The sequence below is a fragment of the Kogia breviceps genome, chromosome 7, assembly GCF_026419965.1.
Source record: "Kogia breviceps isolate mKogBre1 chromosome 7, mKogBre1 haplotype 1, whole genome shotgun sequence".
In the NCBI taxonomy this organism is placed as follows: domain Eukaryota; kingdom Metazoa; phylum Chordata; class Mammalia; order Artiodactyla; family Physeteridae; genus Kogia; species Kogia breviceps.
In genome coordinates this window covers 3389033-3415494 of record NC_081316.1, presented here as the reverse complement: position 1 = coordinate 3415494, position 26462 = coordinate 3389033, and the positions used below count along the sequence as shown (strand labels likewise).

The 26462-nt window shown below is 39.9% G+C and overlaps 1 protein-coding gene across 28 annotated transcripts in view; it reads left to right on the top strand.

Moving 5' to 3' along the window:
* The window catches only part of LRRC4C (leucine rich repeat containing 4C), a 1217033-nt gene that overhangs the window by 1037087 nt on the left and 153484 nt on the right, over positions 1-26462 (top strand). For 2 of the 28 annotated variants that reach the window (XM_067037014.1, XM_067037029.1), the window contains exons 1-2: positions 17459-18203; positions 18722-19401. The exons of 23 other annotated variants lie outside the window; for them this stretch is intronic. The gene's annotated coding sequence lies outside the window, so the exon portion shown is untranslated. Of the gene's footprint in view, positions 1-17154; positions 17230-17458; positions 19402-26462 lie in introns of those variants that run through there. 3 more of the 28 variants (XR_010841223.1, XM_067037028.1, XM_067037016.1) reach the window with 3 other exon arrangements.

Sequence of the window (26462 nt, the reverse complement as noted above, 5' to 3'; positions counted from 1 at the left end):
TCTCCAGGCAGATGTATTCTGAGTCTGATAAAAGCATAAAATTTAAGAGACCAAAGTGTCCTTAAAGGTCATCAGTCTAGCAAGTCCCAGACTTTAACACCTTTCACATCCTTAAAATGAATAAATATACAGTGGCTCAACAAATGTTTCCAACTTTGGATTTTGCCAGATATTTACATTTTAAAATGTTACTAAAAAGAGGGAGGAGATACGGGAACATGTGTGTATGCATAGCTGATTGATTCACTTTGTTCTAAAGCGGAAACTAACAGACCACTGTAAAGCATTTATACTCCAATAAATATGTAAAAAAATGTTACTAAATAAAAATAAGAAAGGAAATTATAGCTGTAACAATATAGGATAGGATTAATCACCAACTGAAGATTTTTGCTTGAAATTCAACTAATTCATAGGATAGACCCAGTCCATTGCCCTTACCCTTCTCTTTTTGCTATCGTGGGCTAGTGGAAATTTAATCTGGGACAATGTCTGGAAATTGCTTATCTAATCTATCCCTGCCTTAAGGACCCAGACACAACTTAGAACCTAGGCCTGAACAACTCCATTGACAATCTTGTGAGGCAGCCCTTTCCCAGTTCAGAAAGCTTTATTTTCAGGAAGTGCTTTATTATATTGAATGGGAGTTATATATAACCTCCAAGTCTAATGTCACACATGGACACGCACATACACATGCACATATGCACAAATAGTAAGCATGCAAATCGGTAAAATTTTGCAGATTCTAACACTTGGCATTTTTTATACCCATCTCCTTCTCCCCGACCCCAAAGCTGCTGCCTTGTTTGGATCCTCACAAACTCCCTTAGTTTCCTAATTGCTCTCCTGTGTCCAAGTTGTTCCTCTTCTGCAGTTTACTTGCATAATGTCCTTTGGAATGTCCTTTGAAATTTCCAGACTTATCATGTTACCCCTTAACTTAATACCCCTCAGTGAAAAATGATGATGATATTTGGACCATCTTTTTCAAAAAACAAAGAATCCTTGATTGGGCTGCTCTATGCAAGTTCATTTCTTGGCACTTCATCTCCTTCCCTGCCACACTTTCTCCTTAAGCTCCAGCCCCTAAAGTATTTGCTGTTCTCCCAAAGTACAAACAATGAATGTTTGTCAAATTCAAACTCAGGTCTATATGATTCCAAACTTACTGCTGTGGGCACTATTCCATGTTCTTTCCTTGGATCAAGCGTATCCCTTTTCTGAATATACACGAATCCTTTCTAAAAATGTAACCATCTCTGGGAAATAATGAAATGTTCCTAATACTTTTTCTGTATATACAGAACCTACCAAATTTGGTACTCGATAAAATTTTGTTAAATAAATGAATGGATTGGATTAGGTTGAACTAAATCGTTAATTAGCACCTATATGCAAATTTTTTATTTAGGATCTCGCTTACTGCAGAAGAAAAACTCACAGATGATAACATACTTTTGTCACTCTCTAACCCTAGAGGTAAAAGAAACAGAATTGAGAAGAGAAGAAAAGAAAATTCAGCGGCCTTTTTTTTTTTTTTTTTTTTTGTGGTACGCGGGCCTCTCATTGTCGTGGCCTCTCCCGTGGCGGAGCACAGGCTCTGGACGCACAGGCTCAGCGGCCATGGCTCACGGGCCCAGCCGCTCCGCGGCATGTGGGATCTTCCCGGACCGGGGCACGAACCCGTGACCCCTGCATCGGCAGGCGGACTCTCAACCACTGCGCCACCAGGGAAGCCCTCAGCGGCCTTTTAAATGTAGCCACTAAAATCAATAAGAACAGTAAAAAAAATGGAGGCATCAATAAAAATTAAAGTAAGAAATTCAATTCGAACATAGCATACTATTTTTCAGTATTCTTGACTCATTTTTTCCAGCTTTATTAAGATATAATTGACACATTACATTGTGTAAGTTTAAGGTGTACAATATGATGATTTCAAAGATGTATATATTGTGAAATGACTACCACGATAAAGTAACACCTCCACCACTCCACATAATTCCATTTTACTTGTGTGTGTATTGTGAGAACATTTAAAATCTACCCTCTTAGCGACTCTCAAGTAAATGATACATTATTGTTAACTATAGTCACCATACATTAGAACCCTGAAACAGTCATCTTATAACTGGAAGTTTTACCCTTTGACCAACATCTCCTCATTTCTCCTACCCTCAGATCCTGGCAACATCATTCTACTCTGTTTCTATGAGTCTGGCATTTTTAGATTCTACTTGTAAGTGAGATCATACAGTGTTTGTCTTTCTCTCTCTGACTTATTTCATTTTGCATAATGCCTTCGAGGTCCATCCATGTTGTCTCAGATTCTCTTTTCTCATGACCAAATAACATTCTATTATATATATATATTTTTTTTTTTTCTTTATCCATTCATCTGTCAATGGACACAGATTGTTTCCACATCTTGGCTATGGTAAGTAACGCTACAATGAACATGAAGGTTCATGTAGCGTGTTCATCTCTTCAAGATCCTGATTTAATTTCTTCCTTATGTATACCCAGAAGTGGAATTGATGGATCACATGGTAGTTCTATTTTTAACTTTTTGAGGAACATTTATACTGTTATCCATAGAAACTGTACCAATTTACATTCCCACCAACAATGTACAAGGGTTCCCTTTTCTCCCTACACTGGCTAACACTTGTCACTCTTGTCTTTTTGATAATGGCCATTCTAACAGGTGTAATTTGCATTTCCCTGATGGTTAGTGATGTTGAACATCTTTTAACACACCTGTTGGCCATATGTATGTCTTCTTTAGAAAAATATCTGTTTGGGTCCTCTGCAGTATGACACAACTGTTATCCTAGTGAAAATATGAACTTCCATAAAAATTCATAAAATTGTAATAAAAATTATTTTCAGGAAGATTGTCAGCTAAAGATTTCAGTGAAATGTTAAACACTCAAACCATCAAGAATCTCCCAGTGTTTACTCTGTTCAAAAAGACCACAAGTCCATACACACTTCACGATGTTCACCTGCCACAGGGATATTTGTGTTATATCGCATTTCCCTATAAAGTCCCATAATTGTTGATGAGTTTAAAGATCCCCCCCTATTTTGAAAGTCAACTCTGAGCAATATATCTTCTATATATTATAAAAGAGATATATATCTCATATATTTATTCCTGGTATTTGGAGAATTATTTCATTCAAGCAATAAAGGTGTTTCCATTTTCTGTGTAAATACAATAAATTATTATTTTTGAAATCTGCAACCTCTCCTAGACAGTCATTTACTTCCCTAAAAAAGTGAAGTAAATGCTGTGCATGTTAGAAACCTGGGTGTTTAAAAATGCAGATTGTTGAACATTATTACAATCATGCACCACTAAATCAGCTGGGCCCCAGAACCACAGATGTACTCATGCATCTTCAAAGGGAAGAGAAATGAATTTTGAAATCTAGGAACTTCATTTCCTGAAAACACAATAGTAGCATGGTGGGGAAAACAAGGCTATCATTTCTTGAGTCTGCACTGCATAGTTAATGCTGAAATAAAGTGACATACTTTAGGAGTTGTTTAGTATCAAGTGCTGATTTCACGAAATCAAATGCAGCTGTCTTCCCAAATTACACAACTAGATTCACACCATCTACTAATTCCTGGAGTTGTGGGGTTTTTTTTAACATCTTTATTGGAGTATAATTGCTTTACAATGAATGGTGTGTTAGTTTCTGCTGTATCAAAAGGGAATCACCTATACGTATACATATGTCCCCATATACCTTCCGTCTAGTGTCTCCCTCCCACCCTCCCTATCCTACCCCTCTAGGTGGACAAAAAGCACCAAGCTGATCTCCCTGTGCTATGCGGCTGCTTCCCACTAGCTGTCTATTTTACGTTTGGTAGTGTATATATGTCCATGCCACTCTCCAACTTCGTCTCAACTTACCCTTCCCCCTCCCCGTGTCCTCAAGTGCATTTTTCCGTCTGCGTCGTTATTCTTGTCCTGTCCCTAGGTTCTTCATAACCATTTTTTTTTAGATTCCATATGTATGTGTTAGCATGTGGTATTTGTTTTTCTCTTTCTGACTTACTCCACTCTGTATGACAGACTCTAGGTCCATCCACCTCACTACAAATAACTCAATTTCATTTCTTTTCATGGCTGAGTAATATTCCATTGTGTATATATATATATATGTGCCACACCTTCTTTATGCATTCATCTGTCGATGGACACTTAGGTTGCTTCCATGTCCTGGCTATTGTAAATAGAGCTGCAGTGAACATTGTGGTACATGACTCTTTTAGAATTATGGTTTTCTCAGGGTATATGCCCAGTAGTGGGATTGCTGGGTCGTATGGTAGTTATATATGTAGTTTTTTAAGGAACCTCCATACTGTTCTCAATAGTGGCTGTATCAATTTACATTCCCACCAACAGTGCAAGAGGGTTCCCTTTTCTCCACACCTCTTCAGCATTTATCATTTGTAGATTTTTTGATGATGGCCGTTCTGACCAGCATGAGGTGATACCTCATTGTAGTTTTGTTTTGCATTTCTCTAATGATTACTGTTGTTGAGCATCATTTCATGTATTTCTTGGTAATGTGTATATCTTCTTTGGAGACATGTCTGTTTAGGTCTTCTGCTCATTTTGGATTGTGTTCTTTGTTTTTTTGATACTGAACTACATGAGCTGCTTGTATATTTTTCAGATTAATCCTTTATCAATTGCTTTGTTTGCTAATATTTTCTCCCATTCTGAGGATTGTCTTTTCATCTTGCTTATGTTTTCCTTTGCTATGCAAAAGCTTTTGTGTTTCATTAGGTCCCATTTGGGTTTTTTTTTTAATTTCCATTTCTCTAGGAGGTGGGTCAAAAAGGATCTTGCTGTGATTTATGTCAGAGTGTTCTGCCTATGTATTCCACTAACAGTTTTATACTCTCTGGCCTTACATTTAGATCTCTAATCCATTTGGAGTTTATTTTTGTGTATGGTGTTAGGGAGTGTTCTCATGTCATTATTTTACATGTAGCTGTCCAGTTTTCCCAGCACCACTTATTGAAGAGGCTGTCTTTTTTCCATTGTATATTCTTGCCTCCTCTATCAAAAATAAGGTGACCATAGGTATGTGGGTTTATCTCTGGGCTTTCTATCCTGTTCCGTTGATCTATATTTCTGTTTTTTTGCCAGTACCATACGGTCTTGATCACTGTAGCTTTGCAGTATAGTCTGAAGACCAGAGCCTGATGACTCCAGCTCCATTTTCCTTTCTCAAGATTGCTTTAGCTATTCTGGGTCTTTTGTGTTTCCATAAAAATTGTGTAATTTTTTGTTCTACTTCTGTGAAAAATGCCATTGGTAGTTTCATAGGGATTGCACTGAATCTGTAGATTGCTTTGGGTAATATAGTTATTTTCACAATGTTGATTCTTCCAATCCAAGAACATGGTGTAGCTCTCCATCTGTTTGTATCATATTTATTTCTTTCATCAGTTTCTTATAGTTTTTTGCATACAGATCTTTTGTCCCCCTAGGTAGGTTTATTCCTAGGTATTTTATTCATTTTGTTGCAATGGTAAATGGGAGTGTTTCCTTAATTTCTCTTTCAGATTTTTCATCATTAGTGTATAGGAATGGAAGAGATTTCTGTGAATTAATTTTGTAGCCTGCTACTTTACCACATACATTGATTAGCTCTAGTAGTTTTCTGGTAGCATATTTAGGATTCTCTATGTGTAGTATCATGTCATCTGTAAACAGTGACGGTTTTACTTCTTCTTTTCCTATTTGGATTCCTTTTATTTCTTTTTCTTCTCTCATTGCTGTGGCTAAAACTTCCAAAACTATGTTGAATAATAGTAATGAGAGTGGGCAAACTCGTCTTGTTCCTGATCTTAGTGGAAATGGTTTCAGCTTTTCACCATTAAGAACAATGTTGGCTGTTGGTTTGTCATATATGGCCTTTATCATGTTGAGATAATTTCCCTCTATGCCTACTTTCTGGAGGGTTTTTTATCATAAATGGGTGTTGAATTTTGTTGAAAGCTTTTTCTGCATCTGTTGAGATGATCATATGGGTTTTCTCCTTCAATTTGTTAATATGATTTATCACATTGATTAATTTGCATATATTGAAGAATCCTGGCATTCCTGGGATAAACCCCACTTGATCATGGTATATGATCCTTTTAATGTGCTGCTGGGTTCTGTTTGCTAGTATTCTGTTGAGGATTGTCACATCTATGTTCATCAGTGATATTGGAGTGTAGTTTTCTTTTTTTGTGACACCTTTTTCTGGTTTTGGTATCAAGGTGATGGTGGCCTCATAGAATGAGTTTGGGAGTGTTCCTCCCTCTGCTATATTTTGGAAGCATTTGAGAAGGATAGGTGTTAGCTCTTCTCTAAATGTTTGATAGATTCTGCCTGTGAAGCCATCTGGTGTTGGGGTTTTATTTGTTGGAAGATTTTTAATCACAGTTTCAATTTCAGTGCTTGTGATTTTCCTGTTTATATTTTCTGTTTCTTCCTGGTTCAGTCTCAGAAGGTTGTGCTTTTCTAATAATTTGTCCATTTCTTCCAGGTTGTCCATTTTATTGGCATATAGTTACTTGTAGTAATCTCACATGATCCTTTATATTTCTGCAGTGTCAGTTGTTACCTCTCCTTTTTCATTTCTAATTCTATTGATTTGACTCTTCTCCCTTTTTTTCTTGATGAGTCTGGCTAATGGTTTATCAATTTTGTTTATCTTCTCAAAGAACCAGCTTTTAGTTTTATTGATCTTTGCTATTGTTTCCTTCATTTCTTTTTCATTTATTTCTGATCTGATCTTTATGACTTCTTTCCTTCTGCTAACTTTGGGAGTTTTTTGTTTTTCTTTCTCTAATTGCTTTAGGTGTAAGTTTAGGTTGTTTTCTGAGATGTTTCTTATTTCCTAAGGTAGGATTGTATTGCTATAAACTTCCCTCTTAGAACTGCTTTTGCTGCATCCCATAGGTTTTGGGTCATCGTGTTTTCATTGTCATTTGTTTTTAGGTATATTTTGATTTCCTCTTTGATTTCTTCAGTGATCTGTTGGTTATTTAGTAGTTTATTGTTTAGCCTCCATGTGTTTGTATTTTTTACAGATTTTTTCCTGTAATTGATATCTAGTCTCATAGTGTTTTGGTTGGAAAAGATACTTGATACTATTTCAATTTTCTTAAACTTACGAAGGCTTGATATGTGACCCAAGATATGATCTCTTCTGGAAAATGTTGCATGAGCACTTGAGAAGAACGTGTATTCTGTTTTTTTTTTTTTTTGAGAGAATGCCCTATAAATATCAAGTAAGGCCCTCCTGTTTAATGTATCATTTAAAACTTGTGTTTCCTTACTTATTTTCATTTTAGATCATCTGTCCATTGGAGAAAGCAGGGCATTAAAGTCCCCTACTCTTATTGTGTTACTGTCAATTTCCCCTTTTATGGCTGTTAGCATTTGCCATATGTATTGAGGTGTTCCTATGTTGAGTGCATAAATATTTACAATTGTTATGTCTTCTTCTTTGATTGATACCTTGATCATTATGTAGTGTCCTTTGTCCATTGTAAAAGTCTTTATTTTAAAGTCTATTTTTTCTGATATGAGAATTGCTACTGTAGTTTTCTTTTCATTTCCATTTTCATGGAATATTTTTTCCATCCCCTCACTTTGTCCTTATGTGTCCCTAGGCCTGAAGTGGGTCTCTTGTAAACAGCATATATACGGATCTTGTTTTTGCATCCATTCAGCCAGTCTATGTCTTTTGGTTAGGGCTTTTTTTTTTTTTTTTTTTTTGCAGTATGCTGGCCTCTCACTGTCGTGGCATCTCTCATTGCAGAGCACAGGCTCTGGACACGCAGGCTCAGCAGCCATAGCTCACGGGCCCAGCCGCTCCATGGCATGTGGGATCTTCCTGGACCAGGGCACAAACCCATGTCCCCTGCACCGGCAGGCGGACTCTCAACCACTGTGCCACCAGGGAAGCCCAGTTAGAGCATTTAATGTATTTACATTTATGGTAATTATCAATGTATATATTCCTATTACCATTTTCTTAATTGTTTGGGGTTTATTATGGTACATCTTTTCCTTCTCTTGTGTTTCCTTCTTAGAGAAGTTCCTTTAGCATTTGTTGTATAGCTGGTTTGGTGGTGCTGAATTCTCTTAGCTTTTGCTTGCCTGTAAAGGTTTTAATTTCTCCTTCGAATCTGAATGAGATCCTTGCTGGGCAATCTTGGTTGTAGGTTTTTCCCTTTCATCACTTAAAAAATGTCCTGCCACACCCTTCTGGCTTGCAGAGTTTCTGCCGAAAGATCAGCTGTTAAACTTATGGGGATTCCCTTGTATGTTATTTGTTGGTTTTCCCTTGCCACTTTTAATATTAATATTTTTTCATTGTATTTAATTTCTGATAGTTTGATTAATATGTGTCTTGGAGTGTTTCTCCTTGGATTTATCCTGTATGGGACTCTGTGTGCTTCCTGGACTTGATTGACTATTTCCTTTCCCATATTAGGGAAGTTTTCAACTATAATCTCTTCAAATATTTCTCAATTCCTTTCTTCTCTCTTCTTCTTCTGGGACCCCTATAATTCAAATGTTGGTGCATTTAATGTTGTCCCAGAGGTTTCTGTGACTGTCCTCAATTCTTTTCATTCTCTTTTCTTTATTCTGCTCTGCATTTGTTATTTCCACTATTTTATCTTCCAGGTCACTTATCCATTCTTCTCCCTCAGTTATTCTGCTATTGATTCTTTCTAGAGAATTTTTGATTTCATTTATTGTGTTGTTCATCATTGTTTATTTGCTCTTTAGTTCTTCTAGACCCTTGTTAAATGTTTCTTGTATTTTCTCTATTCTATTTCCAAGATTTTAGATCATCCTTACTATCATTACTCTGAATTCTTTTTCAGGTAGACTGCCTATTTCCTCTTCACTTGTTTGGTCTGATGGGTTTTTACCTTGCTTCTTCATCTGCTCTGTATTTCTCTGTCTTCTCATTTTGTTGAACTTACTGTGTTTGGGGTCTCCTTTTCACAGGCTGCAGGTTCATAGTTCCCGTTGTTTTTGGTGTCTGCCCCCAGTGGGTAAGGTTGGTTCAGTGGGTTGTGTAGGCTTCCTGGTGGAAGCAGCTGGTGCCTGTGTTCTGGTGGATGAGGCTGGATCTTGTCTTTCTTGTGGGCAGGACCACATCAGGTGCTGTATTTTGGGGTTTCTGTAAACTTATTATGATTTTAGGCAGCCTCTCTGCTAATGGGTGGGGTTGTGTTCTTGTCTTGCTAGTTGTTTGGCATGGGGTGTTCAGCACTGTAGCTTGCTGGTCGTTGAGTGGAGCTGGGTCTTAGCATTGAGATGGAGATCTCTGGGAGAGCTTTTGATGTTTGATATTATGTGGGGCTGGGAGGTCTCTGATAGATCAATGTCCTGAACTCAGCTGTCCCACCTCAGAGGCTCAGGCCTGACACCCAGATGGAGCACCAAGAGCCTGTCAGCCACGTGGCTCAGAAGAAAAGGGAAAAAAAAATAAAAAGAAAGAAAAAAATATAAAATAAAATAAAGTTATTAAAACTAAAAATATATTAAAATAAAAAAATTTAAAAGTAATTAAAAAGAGAAAGAAGAAAGCAACCAAACCAATAAAGAAATCCACCAATGATAACAAGTGCTAAAAACTATACTAAAAAAAAAAAAAAAAAAAAAACCCAAAACAGACAGACAGAACCCTAGGACAAATGGTAAAAGCAAACCTACACAGACAAAATCACACAAAGAAGCCTACACATACACACTCACAAAAAGAGAAAAAGAAAAAACAAACAAACAAAAAAATATATATATAAAGGAAGAGAGCAACCAAATTAATAAATAAATCTACCAGTGATAATAAGCTCTAAATACTAAACTAAGATAAACATAAAACCAGAAACAAATTAAATGCAGAAAGCAAACCCCAACTCTACAGTTGCTCCCAAAGTCTATCGCCTCAATTTTGGGATGATTCATTGTCTATTCAGGTATTCCACAGATGCAGGGGACATCAAGTTGATTATGGAGATTTAATTCGCTGCTCCTGAGGCTGCTGGGAGAGATTTCCCTTTCTCTTCTTTGTTTGCACAGCTCCTGGGGTTCAGCTTGGATTTGGCCCCGCCTCTGCGTGTAGGTTGCCCTTTGGCATCTGTTCCTCACCCAGACAAGAGGGGGTTAAAAGAGTGGCTGATTAGGGGGCTCTGGGTCCCTCAGGCCGGGGAGAGGGATGGGTACGGATGCGGGGCGAGCCTGCAGCGTCAGAGGCCAGCATGACATTGCACCAGCCTGAGGCGCACCATGCATTCTCCCAGGGAAGTTGTCCCTGGATCACGGGATCCTGGCGGTGGCGGGCTGCACAGGCTCCCGGGAGGAGAGGTTTGGACAGTGACCTGGGTTTGCACGCAGGCTTCTTGGTAGCTGCAGCAGCAGCCTTAGCATCCCATGCCTGTCTCTGGTGTCTGCCCTGATAGCCACGGCTCACACCCATCTTTGGAGCTCCTTTAGGTGGTGCTCTGAATCCCCTCTCCTCGCACACCCTGAAACAATGGTCTCTTGCTTCTTAGGCAGTTCCGGACTCCCTCCTGGCTAGCCGTGGTGCACTAGCCCCCTTCAGTTGTGTTCATGGAGCCAACCCCAGTCCTCTCCCTGGGATCTGACCTCCAAAGCCCAAACCTCAGCTCCCAGCCCCCACCTGCCCTGGTGGGTGAGCAGACAAGTCTCTTGGGCTGGTGAATGCTGGTCAGCACCCATCCTCTGTGCAGGAATCTCTCTGCTTTGCCCTCCGCACCCCAGTTGCTGCACTCTCCTCCATGGCTCCAAAGCTTCCCCCCCGCCACCTCCCATCTCCACCAGTGAAGGGGCTTCCTAGTGTGTGGAAACCTTTCCTCCTTCACGGCTCCCTCCCACTGGTGCAGGTCCCATCCCTATTATTTTGTCTCTGTTTTTTCTTTTTTCTTTTGCCCTACCCAGGTACGTGGGGGAGTTTCTTGCCTTTTGGGAGGTCTGAGGTCTTCTGCCAGCGTTCAGTATGTGTTCTGTAGGAGTTGTTCCACATGTAGATGTATTTTTGATGTATTTGTGGGGAGGAAGGCGATCTCCACATCTTAGTCCTCCACAATCTTGAAGGTCCCCTCTCCTGGTGGAGTTTTAAAGACACCTTTACAGACAATTTTCTCCTCGGTGCAAAGACTCCTAATTTAGACGGTACAAAGATGCCAGAATGCAGTTTCTCTGCACAAATAACCACCTTTCTTAGAAACATTTGATATAGGAGATTGAGTTCTACAAGAGCCTGGGTCACCATTTTAAAAGATAATGCCATATGCAGCAACATGGATGGACCTAGAAATTATCATACTAAGTGAAGTAAGTCAGACAAAGACAAATATCATATATCACCTATATGTAAAATCTAAAAATATGATACAAATGAACTTACTTACAAAACAGAAACAGACTCACAGACTTAGTAAATAAACGTACAGTTACTAGAGGGGAAAGGTAGCAGGGGGAGGAATAAATTAGACGTTTGGGATTAACATATACACACTACTATATATAAAGTAGATAGATAATCAACAAGGACCTACTGTATAGTACAGGGAACTCTACTCAATATTCTGTAATAACCTATATATGGGAAAAGAGTCTGAAAAAAATAGATGTATGTACATGCATAACTGAATCACTTTCCTGTACACCTGAAACTAACACACCAATGTAAATCAAATACACCCCAATATAAAATTTTAAAAACAAGATTTCTAAAAGGTAATTTGGTCTAAATTGACTTAGGATTGGTTGCCAAATTGTCATACAGTTGTTTCTTTCAGCTTTTTCTTCTCTTTACTTTAAGTTAGTCCTAGAATGTGTCATGTTGCCTACGGTGGTCTGAGAAAGGAAGTATTCTCCCTCCAGAGATTCCCCCTTCACTCACGCCCTTCCTTCTCAGCCATCTTGATACATTCCTAGAAAGAACACGTTAAGACTACCTTTAAAATCTCGACTCTCTCCATCTCTGCATGGCATCTAATAGTCTGATCACCCTTCCGTAACTGAGTATATCATTTAGCTAAGCTTTAGCCCTGCCAATCTTCGGGCCATTTTTTCTTAGAATGAACCTCATTCTCTATCCTCTTGCTGCAAAACAGGCAATTCTGCACTCATCAGCTGTAGACTAACATTCATGAAGCTTTCAACACATGTAGTTTTCTTACGTGACGTCCTCTGGGACTGCCCTTATGGAGAGGTGGGTACTGCCTCCTCTGCTGCCTCAGCTCTTTACACTTATTTCCGGTAAAATTCTGACCAGATCTTATATCACCGTTGCTTGTAATTAGCATACTTATTACCTACCCACTTTCCTGCCACCACCAAGTAAACAGTTTATTCATCCATTTAATCCAAATGTATTTGGATGCCAAAGGGCCAGGCACTGTGCTAATTAATATGGGTACCAATAAGCGTTCAATTCCAGTACTTCTGTAAATTGATTAGTAATGCATTTTTTCCCACTTATCTGGAGGGACATCTGTGATTTTCTCATTTATTCCTAAAAGCTATTCCTAAGAACTATTTATGATTTAGAATATGAATCCTTTGTTCTTTGCACTGCAAAAAGTTTTCCCAGTATTGTGGTTTTTTGTTATTATACATATTTTCCTTTATTGTTTCTTCCTTTAAACTTTCTCATCAGTTTTTGTTTTTTTTTTCTTTTTCAGAAGCTAATGGGTACTAGGGAGGGGATGGAATGGATAAGAAGAAAGGCTAGTGCAAAGAGACTGCAGAGGAACTTGAGAATGGTCTCAGTAAAGTAATACAGTGAGAGAACTGGGCAGATATATGAGCCATTCCTGAATTAGCGTCAGCAGATGTGATCAGGAAAGTGAAGGCCATCCGAGGAGGCAGTGATAACTTCCATAATACCTGGCACATAATGGGAGGTTAGTACTCATCTCTTGAAATAAACAAGTGACTGACTGAATGCAGAGAATTTCTTTCCTGCAATCCCCAGTAATCAGTAAGGAAATTTGCTACTTGTAAAGGACAGAAGTTTGTGGTTGATTGTGATAATGACTCTGATTCTTCACTCTTTTGTCACGTAACGTTACAGCGGCCTCCCACTGTAGGTGGCATGATCTGCTCCATTCCTTGATGATGGGTACCAAGTGATTTACTGTAGCCAGTGGGAAGTCGGCAGATTTGATTCATACAGAAACTTGAAAAAGTGCATTCTGTTTGCTCCCTTGGACTTCTGCTTTTGCCAAGAAATTTGCTTGGGCTAAGTTGCTGAAGGAAGAGACGCATAGACTGAGTTGTCCCAGTGACTGTAGCTGAGACCATTCTAGATCAGCTATCAGTGAACACAGCCAAGATCAGAAGAGCCACTTAACCAATCCCTGACTGACCTGTAGATTCATGAGAGACAATGAATAATTAGTGCTTTCAGCTACCAATTTTGGAATGGTTTATCATGCAGCAATAGCTAAGTGATATAGAAGTTATAAATCTCTGATTAAATTATGTTATTTGGTGGCATGCTTTCTTAGTTTTTCTATTTAACAATTGCACTAAGTATCTCCTATTTCTAACATTTTATGTACCACAGTAAAAAGAACAGTCACTAAGAAACAAAAATGTAGAAATTTCCTAATATCTTAATTTTAGACATTCATTTATTCAACTATGTGCACAGTATTAGAAATACAAAAAAATAATGCTCTCATGAAATCGACCATGGTTTGGTGGGAATGTAGACATGAACGAATGGTTTGCATCCAATGCAATAAGTAATGATAGGAAATATTCATTAAAACCATGATCTCTGAAGCAAAATAACCTGTGCTGAAAATCTTGCTTCTGTCACTTCCTAGCTGGGTGCCCTTACTTAACCACAATTCCATTTGCATTATCTATAAAATGGGATGGTAATTGTACCTACTTCATAAAATTGTTGGGAGGATTGCTTGCACTGACATCTACCACATACTTAGAACTGTACTTGACACTCATAAGCTATCATTAAGTGCTAGTTATTATTTTAAAATTTTAAAAGCATGAGGGCACAGTAAAGTAAGACTTTATGGGGTGGGAACTGGGTGGAGGGGTAGTAGAGGAGATACTTTAAAAAAAACATAAATTTGCAAATCTCTTTCTTTGGTGCCTTCATCTATATTTCAAGGAACAAAGAATAGATGGCTATTAGGGTATCTTCTAATTCTGAAATACAACATTATTGGAATATTGTCTAACATAACAGATGTAGCAAATTCCCACTAAATATGGCATTTGATCATTAAAGTAGTTTTCAAAAGAAGTTGGTCTAATGAAGTTGATTCACATGCCATCATTCATTATGCTTGATTTTAGAGGCAAGCTTGATACGATGATCCCACAGGACATCCTGGTCCCTTTTAATAGTGCTGGAAGTGAAAAGGGAATGTCTATTCCCAGAATTGGTCATGTAAACACTCAAATCTTAAGTATGTGTTGTGCTTGAATAGACTATCCTGCAGCCTGTTAAATCAAATTAATAAACGCAATAGCTGCATCCATATTTTCTCTATTTGTAAAGTAAAGTTACGGAGCTCATTTTATTTGTTATTTTGTATTTCTGATTACAAGATTCTGTCCTCTGCTGTTTGCTGAAGATTATACCAGGTAGAGTCATCAGCACACAGTGAAATAACATAATTTTGTTTCCCCACCCAAATGCCTACAAATCAGGAGAGGAACACAAACATAGAATTCTCAATGTCCGTAGAACAAACCTTGCGACTTTAGCACCGTGCCCTTCTTCTCCCAAGTCATCTCATTTTAATGGCATCTGTCCTGCCCATGCTTTGGGTAACTAAATGGGGTAATTGGAAGTGTGACAACATGAACAGTCCGTTACTCTTTGGGAAATTATTTCCTCTAAAAGAACTTTTGCAGAGAATTTTACTTAAACACATATGCTGTCATTGTTGACAGTACCTGACACTCCTACTGAATGTGTCTATATTTATGTCATTATTTAACGATTTAGTTTGCGTGTACATTTGTATGACAGTTAGCTTGTAGACTACTTATTTCACTTCTCTTTGAGTAGGATCATTCAGTGACAAATGTGTCAATTTCATTGCACCCATAGGGTTACAAATTCATCTATGGGATTCAGTGCTGATCATGACAGTCTGCACGTCTATGACTGTCTTAGATGTATCCCCCATGCTTCCCAAACCTAGAAACTGTAGCAAAACTGGAAGAATTGGAATTGAGTAGATCTAGGTTCAAGACTTGTCTCTGTCTTAACAAGACATATTTACCAAATACGTGGCTTTAGCATCACTTTCCCCATCTTTAAAAATCTCTCAGGGGGTTGTTTTGAGTTTTAAATAAAGTGATGTATATGAGAAGTCAGCAAAAGGAAACCATGCCATATGGATGCCCCCCAAACACAGGTTGAGTCTGAATCAAACAATGAGAGCCAAATGGCTAATTCAAGGTCATACAGTGTGAATGGGCGACTGGTGTGGGAAAATAAATAGCAGCTGCTCAATGGGAAGGTAAACAGGAAAGGGAAGACTTTCCTTTTTCTTTTTGGTTAAATAGCACTGATACTTCACTGCTGCTTTGTTTGATGGATTAATTCATTCTGAAAGGCTTTAAAGATGTCTATTAGGTAGCTAATAATCACCTTTGAAACACAATCACTGGCCTTTCCCTTGCTATCAAAGGCCCTAAAAAGAAAATTTTCATTTCAAATGGCTTCTAGCTTACTTCAGAACCAGAAGGCAGATTCCTTTGAAGTTATCTAGAGCAGCTAGTGAAAGCATTTTTTAATGGTTTATTAGTTGATAAACTGTAATTGGCATATAAGGGTAAGAGCTTCAAAAGACAAATTAAACTTATAGTCAACTACCCACTAGTGTTTTGAATCAATCAATACAGCATTCTTTTAAAAACAGAAGCAATGCCATTACCCCTCAACAAATTCACATTTTGATGCAATCAATAACTACATCAAAGTTCTCCAAAAAGACAGAGAAATTAAATAAATCACAATCCATGTGTAAAGAAAGGGCTTTTCTCTTGCAGGTGCTGACATCTGAAATACATATTAGAGTATGTGCTTTGGACCCAAAGAAATATATAGATGTAGTTCCTTTCATTTTTTAACTCTAAATGAGGAAATACCCATGTACTATAAAGGGAACAGGAAAAAACTAAAAGAACATTTGGTGTGAACTTGGATATGCCTCTAATGTTCCCTCAGTAAAAATTTTCTCCCTTTTGTTGAATGTCACTTCTCGTTAGGATTTGTAACATAAAGACTCAAATCTCAAGTATATAATGTGCTTTAATAGAGTAGCATACAGCCTATTTAAAACTATTTTCAAACCAAGTACATATTCTGATCTCTCAAAAGTATAGTAAATCAGCATAGAGATCATAGATTATGCAACTTGAAACAGATAAATATTTATTTGCCTTCCTCCCCCCAATATATAATGTTTTATTGTTTGAATTGTCATTCCTCATTTAATCCATTTCATGTCTCAAGGTCACATACCTGAATGGTATAAAGTGAGTAAGTATAGCTTAGAGAAAAGGCCTCTGACAATTGTATAGTGGAGAAAGAAACCAACATAATTGTGTTATTAATATTATTATGCAGGCCCTTCCATCTTTCTAAGACCCAGTGAAGTTGAAATATGCCACCAGCCCCTGCCCCCGCCCCCAGCGTGAGTTGGTGGAAAAGCCCGCAACTAGGAGCGAGGGATGTTGGAATTGAGTTGTCAAACTGTCCCGGATGTCTTGTACACACTGAACAGGCCAATTTTCTGCAACACTGCATAGGCTGAAGGCTCCTATTTCACCTTTACAGTGTTTCCTCCTGGTGAGATTATCCTGCTGGACCCCAGGCTCCCTCCCAGGCAGTATTTCAGCTCCTCCTCGATCTCTTCTGATTAGTCTGTCCTAGGTAATAGTAGTGTTAATCCTTACCTTGTGACCAGCCTGCTTGCCTAGGGAGGGAAGAGGCTCTTGTTCAGCTCTCTGAAAGCAACAGCTTTGTGTGTTTGATATTTTTGAATCCTAGTGGTGACTTGATTTGTATGTCTTCCCCTTTGTAGCTCCAGCTCCCGGCTTTCAGGATGAACACAGCCAGGCTTTGAGAAACAAAACAAAACAGAAAATGACTTCTTCCACACGGCCGCAGTTTCTTTGCGCGTTACTAACCTCTTGAGTCTGGGGTGGCTTTGAAACGCAGCTGTTCTAGCTCTGCCCTCCAGGTGGCAGCAGTGCCACACCGCAGGGGCTCCAATCCCCTCCGCCCCTACTTCCAGTGTTAATGCAATTGACCAATCAGTGCTAAGATGATGGGAGGTAATTGGGTAATTGTATTTTACTGATCACAAGCAGAAAAAGGAAAAGGAAAAGGGGGGAAGAAAGAGGGGCAGAAGAGGGAAGGGGACCGCAGTCCGAGAGGAGATTTGGGGAGCTAGGACCCAGACCGTCAGGACGTGGCATTGGCCGAGAGAAAGGAACTGCCGCCGGCACTGGAGCGCATTTATTCTTTGGGGGAAAGGAGGGGAGAGAGGAGCGGGCTGGGGAGGAAGAGCGAGTTGCAGCCGAAGTGGATGGAAGGGGACCGGGGTTTCTGCCGCGCCGGGAGCCGCGAGCCGGGGCGATGGCGCTAACGGCGGCGCGGAGCAGCTGCGCTCCCGGGAACGCGTCTCCTCGCGGAGGAGTAGCCGGCGTCGGGAAGGTCTGGGAGAAGAGAGACCAACTTGTGGCTCCAGAATGGACCCGACGCAGCTGGAAATGAGATCAAAGCTGCAGTTTCATTCGAGAAGGATGAGAGGAGCCAGCGACTAGGGATTTTTTTTGTTTTTTGGTTTTTTTTAACCTCCTTCGTTCCATGTTCTATTTCGTATCTTCTTAACTTATTATTATTTTTTATTTGCCTAACAAACACCCCGTCGAGCCCCTCACTTCACCCTCCCCATTTGAAATAAAAGCCCAGTTTGAACTTCTTTCATCGCGGCGCCCCCCGGATCCGCCGCCCGCTGATGGAGGAGAAGGGGGCCCGGTGGCTGGCAGGGGCCGCCGGCGAGGGACCGCGTCACGCGTCTCCCCCGTGATCCCGGCCCTGGTCGTGGAGTTCTGCTACACCTGGAGGGTCTGGACCGGGTGCTGGGGGTGGGGGCGGGGACAGAGGACGCGCAAGCCACCCCGAGCCTTAAAGAAAAAAAGAAGTAGCGGGGGGAGGAATGGGCTGCTTCTTGACAGCTGACGGAGCCTTGAAATTTTCCTTCACTACCTCCGCCCCCGCCCCCGTCCCCGCCCCCCCGCACTCCATTTAACGTGAGATTATGAAATTGCAGAGGCGGTGGAGGGAAGGAGACAGGATATAACAGAGTTTGGAGGGAGAGGGGAAGGTGGCTGGCCGGGTGGCTGAAATCAAAAATCCAATTGCGCACTGGGTTGTGATGAGAAATCTAATCAGATCTTTGGAGAAGGGGCCGGCCGGAAGGGCGGCGATTGGGGGGGGTTGATCTCCAAATTCTTCGAGGTCGGGGCTGGGGAGAGGAATCAGAGATGTAAACGGAGACTTTTTCTTTTTTTTTTTTTTTTTCTTTTTCTTTTTTTTTTTTTTTCTGGTGGTGGTGGCGGTTGGGTGCGTTGCGAAAATGAAAGATGCGGGACGCAGCTCTCTCCCGGAACCGAGCGCAGTGGATAAACTGATTGTGCAAGAGAGAAGGAAGAACGAAGCTTTTTCTTGTGCGACCTGGATCTTAACACAAATGTGTATATGTGCACACAGGGAGCATTGGAAAATGAAATAAACCAGTGTCAGACCCGCGGGGGTTGGTGTGTTCTGACATAAATAAATAATCATAAAACAGCTGCCCTCCCCCTCCCCAAAAGGATGCTTGGAAATGGAGAAACGAGGATCCACAAAGGAAAAGTATGTTCATTTTTTTCTGTAAAGGAGAAAGTAAGCCAAGGAGATATTTTTGGAATGAAAAGTTTGGGGCTTTTTTTAGGAAAGTAAAGACTTGATATGGTGGTGTTTTCTTTTCTTTTTGAATTTCCCACAAGAGGAGAGGGAATTAATAATACATCTGCAAAGAAATTTCGGAGAAGGAAAGTTGACCGCGGCAGAACGAGGCATTGATTGGGGACGAGAAGCCAGCAGAGCACAGTTGGGTTTGCGCCGATGTTGAGTAAAATTGATGGATAATTGCAGTTGGATTTTTCTTCATCAACCCCCCCCCCTTTTTTTTTCTTTTTGGGGTCAAGATCATGCATTTTTCCGCTTGTTCGTAACCACCTGGATTTCCATCTGGATGTTGCTGTGATCAGTCTGAAATACAGTGAGTGATCCTTTTTTTCCTATTTATTGGTGACGAAAATATCCATTAATGTAGCATTCCTGGTCCCTTTATCCCTTTAGCCCCTGAGTTGGTTTTTAAAGCCCTGGCTGTGGGGACCAGAAAACAGGGAGAACGTGGCCCATGCGTTTGTTCCGTCAGGCTGTGCTCACTGATGAGCAGGTTTGCTATAATGGTGCAGGTTGTCTGCATCCCGGGCAAATGCCTTTGCAAATGTCCATCCGGAGAAAACAAATTCCCCAAGAAAGCCGCTGCAGTGTGGGGTGCCTTGTGCTGTGTGATCAACACTCTAGAATGCGTTTAAGTTGCATGGCAGCCCCGGAGTTAGAGTCACAAATGTTTAGCCATTGGAAATCGAAGGGACCCAATTTAAGTTTCATTATCCAACCTGACATCGCAGATCCACAGAATGCATTAACACAAAAATATGATAATAAACCAACCAGATGAAGGCTGGCTTCGGGCTGGTGAGTGGGTGGAGGGAGGGAGAGTGGGACGGGGAGGAAGCGGTGGAAAGCTGTGGCTGCACTGTCCCCCGTCTCTCTTGCACACAGAGTCTGGAAAGTGGTGGTCTTAAGATTAGGGTACCGAGATTCTCACCAGTGCTACGAATGAGAGGAGGACCCACGGCTCTCCAACCCCCACCCCCTTCTAACCACTTCCCTGGGGAACAGACAGGCTGTCCATGTAGGGGCCCTGGGCAGTTAGTCGCCTTCAGTTTTGCCAGTTGCCTTCAGCTTTCCCCGCAATACCAGTTCAGAGCTCTTTTTTAAAAAGGCAGATATCTAGTGTCCTGTGGTAACTTAGATAAAGGTCTGTGGGTTGAGCATCACTGCTTCTCCTATGCCAGCTTTGTCTTGGGGGAAAGAAGCCACTAAAGAAACATTTTTTAAAAAGGTTGAAAATGCTTAGAGAGCCTGAGGGCCTATAAGATCTCCCCTCTTTGCACGGGAGCGTGGAGCTGGCTTATCTTTAGTTTTGTGTTTGAACAGAACTCTGCCTCTCAGTCTTCTGTTATCTCTCTCCAGGGCCTTCTATCCGAATCATAGACTCATATAACTTTAGAGCCAGACGATTCTCCAGAGATCTCATGCCAATAAAAAAGGAAACTGAGGCCTGGAGAAGGCATAACTCTTTGGTTAATGGCCAAAGCATATGAGACAGGTGACTCACACAAGCCTCTGAAGAGCTGACAAAAGTCAATTTGGGATCCAAACTGGACAGGAAGCAGCCGTACATGGAAGGATTACTTCTTTCCCCACAGCTGCCATTTTTATCTAGAAGGGTCAAGGAAGGTACTTATTCTGAGAGCTTGCAATAAACTCCTGACATTCTGGACCTCCTGGGTAGCCCATCTCCAGCATTCATATCTTTTCTTAGTCTTTTTTTTTTTTTATTTGATAGAAGAGCTCAGATAACCGTAAATTTAATACTATTTGGAAAAAAAAAAAAAAAAAGATCCACAATGCTGGCCTATCCCAAAGGAAGGCAACAATCTTCTGGGTCCCTTCTTGGTACTGGGCTCATTTCATGCAGTGAGTGGTGGTCCCTGGAGAGTCATTAAAGAACCACGGAGCTAGATTTATATGAGAGAATGATAACAGAAACCAGAAACTCCTCACATCATCTATTCTTATCCTTTTCATTACCCCTTAACTAAACTAGCCTACCGCTGAGCACTTCGCTAATTTATTTTTCTGGGCACATGTTTCCTGTTGGGACACAGATCAGGCAATAAATTTACCGACCTCTGAGAATAAGGTCGAGCAGGTTGTGTTTCCTCCCCCCGCCCCCAAGCTCCCTGTAGGTTTCTGCATATCTTATAATTCCTTGCAGATATTTTGCATGTTTGTTTTGTTTTTACATGACCACAGTTAAGTCATCAGTTGTGGTCAAAGATTGACTCAAGTTATGTTAAGTTCCTGCTCAGTTGCAATTTAGCACAACTGACAAAAGAGAATAAAGAAAAAAAAATGTACTTTGAGGGTTTTGACTGCATAGTTGAGCTCTGGGCTTCACGTGGGAAACCCAGCTTTGCAATCAGCTTGGCTCTGACAATCAGGAGAGGGGTTTTGCCTCTTTCTTTCTTTCTTTCTTTCTTTCTTTCTTTCTTTCTTTCTTTCTTTCTTTCTTTCTTTCTTTCTTTCTTTCTTTCTTTCTTTCTTTCTTTCTTTCTTTCTTTCTTTCTTTCTTTCTTTCTTTCTTTCTTTCTTTCTTTCTCTTTCTTTCTCTTTCTCTCTCTCTTTCTCTCTCTCTTTCTTTTTCTTTCTTTTTTCTTTCTTTCTTTCTTCCTCTTTCTTTTTTTTTTTTTTTTGACATCAAAAATGTCTTCGTTGCTACTCTGATTGAACCTCAATGTGCAGTCCACTGCTTCACATTGTCACCCCCTCTCAGTATTCTCCACATTTACACCCACATGCAAACTTTACTGAGAAAGAGAGGTAAGGGGATGTGGGGGTAGGGAGAGAATAGAAAATATGAATGTGTTTGAAATTGTGGGCTGAAATATGTCCTCCCACCCACCTCCACTTAAACCTGTTCTTCAAATCTGGAGATGATGGAGCATCTAAGGATGTCATCCTTTTTCACGCTGGTGAATCACTTCACCAGTACTGCACTTCAGGACACATTGCCCAGACCAGGGTTTAGCTCCTTTGGTTTGTCAGTCAGAGTTGGCTCAGCATTTTAGGCAACTTTCTGGTGGACTGATGAAAGAATTATGGCCATGGTAGATCTAGAAACTTAGCCCATGAGCTTCTTTCAGGACAGAAGTTGGTACCCACTGATTGACATTTGTGAGCGGGTAGCTGTATACTGGAATTCGTTGAGGACCACAGGCCCAGAAAGCTGCTGAATTTTGCAAGTTTTTAAGTTACTTTTTGAACATTTTCCTCCTCTAATTTAACAGCTATGTGCTTTGGGCAATACCTTTAATTTCACTGGCCTTCAATGTTCTTATCTGTGGGATGGGAATAATATCAACAAATTGGAATTCAACCAATTAGAATTGTCTTTTGAATTAAAAGTAATGATATGCAAAGCCCCGGCATAATAGACCCTCTAAGGAGAGCTGTTTGTTATGGTCATTCTTGGATTAATTTGGATTAACTTCCTGGGAATGAATACAGGCTGGCCACATACTTTACAAATTCTAGTGGCTACACTTAAGAACCAGGGAATGTGCAACTGACCTTACAGTAGTTGCCAGATTCTTCTTTTGAGGTCTTATCAGGAGAGATTCATTGCAATATATTATTTTAGATATGAAATTCTGCCTCCAGCTGGAAATTGAAAATCAAGATTTTCTCCTTAAAGTATAGAAAAATAAATCTCAGCCAAAATCATATTTAAATGAAATTTTAGGGGAAAATAAAGCTATTCTTGTGTTGTGTGTTCTTTTTGTCTAAAAGTTACAGAAGATAGCAGTTGTATATTAACTGTATCATTTGGGCTACATATTACATTGGCTGTGGCATGCACAAAATAAAGGCAGATTTCTAGGCAATTATATCATTAAATTAGATGGTGTAAAATTCCATTACTAATATTAAGGTCCCCAAGTCCACGATTTGGATTCACAGTCTTCCTAGTTATCATGAATCCTACGTTAGTTATATGCCTTCATTTTGTGAAAGGATAAAGGCCCAGTAGAGTGTATGGACTCAAGTTTCACGTAGACATATGTGTCTTACCGTTTGCGTGTGCAAATCTTCCAGCACCAAGTTGCCAGTGGTTTTCCGAGGCTGCCAGTCATGGTCATTTCTCATAATTTCATTCTCTACATCAGCAGCCCTGGGTTCAATCTGTTTCCTCAATATGCTTCTGGAAGCCTGTTCTCCCTCTGAGGGAAAAAGAATCCTACTGTTTTAGTTATTGTTGTTCTTGATGTCACATCTGTGGATAACAGGAGAGTCAGGCTGAGGAGTTGCCCGTCGGATGTTTATACTGCTTCTTTTCAATTAGGAAAATGATTTGAATTCTGTGTTAACTTTGGAAAGCATCCTTAAGTTACCCATTTTCACTGATCTTAAGAAGAAATGGAAATCGTCTATGACGGTTCTTACCGTTTTATTAATTTTACTTTTGGGTGTGCTTCTAAAAGGTGACTAAGAATTTCAATAACGTTGAACTCTGACATCCTAAGTGAATTTCATTACTCAGCCTTCCGCTGGGACGAGTGTGTTACATAAGCCCTTAACCTCTCTGAGCCTCTTTGCTGAGCGGTAAAATAGAGATAACGACCCCTGTGAGGATGAAATCAGGTTGCATCTGTCACGCACAGCAGGTGTTCAATAAATGCACATTTAAATTGAGCATCTTTGATTTTAGTTTAGGCAATGCACAGTTTGCCAAAAACAGATATGGTCTTGTGTGAGGGAAGCTCTTCCTATAAATTCATGTTGGTATAGGTTAAAAACGGAGACATTTATAGACGAGGTTAGAGTAACACAAATAGATATGACCGTTTTTGGTAAAAGATCCTACAATTTTAAAACGTATTTGGAAGTGCTTTAGTGAATGCCATTCCGGTAAGAAAGATTACAATATACTTTATGAATTGTGGAAAACGTACTCTGTGTCTATGTAAACTTTTGTCAAGTATTTTATAATATAGGCATAAAAATAATAATTTATGAACAGCATCTTAGAAGATTTTCCAAAAGGATCAAGAGTCTGTTGCATGTTTCTTCAAAACGATTTCTCTGGAGAAATGTGAATTTGACAGTTGAAACTTATTGGGCGGATCTTGTGGCTGGGAGAGTGTGCGTGTGACACTCTGAGGGCAAGGATTTCATTTGTTCTTTGGCATGTCCTTAGCACCTCAGAAGAGTGTCTGACAAATGGTATGCCTACAGTAAATATTCCTTGAAGGACTGATTGAACTTAAGAGACATCACTTCCAAAGAACTCAAACGCGTGTATATACATACACACAAGAAGCCTGGCTTTTAGGAACCTATGGAAGTTTAATGAGAAATACCAATGTGTATACTGACTCTGTGTGTGTGTGTGATGTCATATCTGTACACACACACACACACACACACACACACACACACATATAGATTTTAAGCACCTCTGAGTGGTTTCCTTCTGCTGGGAAAGCTGAGGTCTGAAAGCGAGGTGATGCAGTGTATTTTTCTTAATCTTGGTGCTGTCAGTAATAGACTGTAACAATTGATACAAGTCACCTCATCTCTCTTAGGTTGGTCTTATATTCTTTCCTGTTAAATAAAGGTTAAAAAATAAGATTCTTTCAAGCACTAAGATTTTAGGATTTTCAATTCATAATCCACTACCTAGGAATTTGAGATTCCTAGGAATTGAAAATATAAAATCTCTGATCCCAGGTTACTATCGATAGTTGTCAAAGTATGGAGAAGAACAGCAAAGAATTAGGTGAGAAAGGCAGAATCCATGTCACAATGGCAGATACGTAGGGTAAAAATGTGAGGAAAGTATCTAGAGGGTGTGTAAGGGGAATATAGTACAATATGGAATAGGCAAACCTTGGATCTCAATTTTTTTTTCACTGCTTGTTAGCTGGGGGATCCTAAGTAGGCAAATTGACCTTGCTGTGTCTCAATTTTCCTCAACTATAAGAATGGACATGCTTTTTTTCTTGCAGTTATTTTTAGGAGCATTAATTAAGATGTATAAGTGTTTAGTACATGATTAGTACACAAAATGCTAGCTCACTTTCTGTCTTATTGAAGTCTGGTTATTTTCCACAGAAATGGGAACATTTAACTGAAAGTCTGAGTGTTTTGCTTTACATTTACTGAATATGTGAATGAAGATCTTTTGCCAACTTTGCTATCAAAGTGGGTAATATTATTTTTAATAATGTTTTCCAATGTCAGTCAGATTTATAATGAAGTTTAAAAATGATGAACAGCTTATGTAAGATTAACAAACTTTTATTTCATCCTTGGCATAAGCTGATGGCAGCTTTTTATGCTTATGTATGCTTTCAACACTAATGGGAATTATGGGTATAATTTCATCATAACAATAGTAACTACCAGTTATTGAGCATTTGATATGCACCAGGTACTATGGTGAAAATATAACATGTTTTTCTCCTAAATTCTAACTTTGGAGACTGAAACACAAAGAGGCTAAGTAATTGGTCTAAGGTTATCCGACAATTAAGTGATAGAGCTAGAAGTAGAAGCTACATCTCTTAGGACTTTAGAAACAAGATCAGAATCAGTAAATGCAAACGTATTGCCTTGTAACAAGTAAACATGACAGCTCACTGTCTTCTAACCTGGTAGTCAATCTGAATATTTCAATTGGAATTGAGATGACTGTAGTTTCCCTTTCCCGTTTCCTGAAACAGGTTGTAGTCACATCTTAGATCACAAATACCCTGCATCTTTTGGTCAGTCTTTTCTAAGATCCAAGTGTTCCCCTACATGAGGAAGAGACAACTTGTAAGAAAGACTTGGGGAAAATTGTCCTAACTCACTCAACACAACCACTGGACAGCAAAGCTTTGCAAAATGCTGTGAGATCATCTGGAAATTCATGACTGTCTGATAGATAAGGTCAGTGCTAGTAATAAGTTTGGAGTTTTGTTACAATATCCTGCAAATCCGATGGGCTCCTAATTGACTGCATCACCCCCCACCCCCTCCCAGCACCTGATCTCAGTCCTTGCGATGTTTGATCTCTGTAGCACTTTGTACCATTGATGCCACTGGCTTTCTGAAACTCCTCTGGGGGGTTGAGGTGCCGTTTGCTATCGCTTCCTTTATTCATTTCATGTCATCCTTGTCTTGTCCCTCGGCTCTCTCCGAAAATGTTGAGGGTTTCCCTTTTGAATCAGTTCTATTCCCAATCTCTTTGCATCCCTGAGAGATGTCTGCTGGGCTTGTTTTGAGACATGATGCTCAAGTCCTTGGCCTCAGCCACCTCGTGTAAGCTGATGGTTCCTAAATCTCCAGGGCCAGCAAGATCCCACTTTCTTACCTGGTCTCCTGTAAGCCGTACAAACCTAGTACACTAAGTGTAACTGATTATTTTCAGTTTCAGAT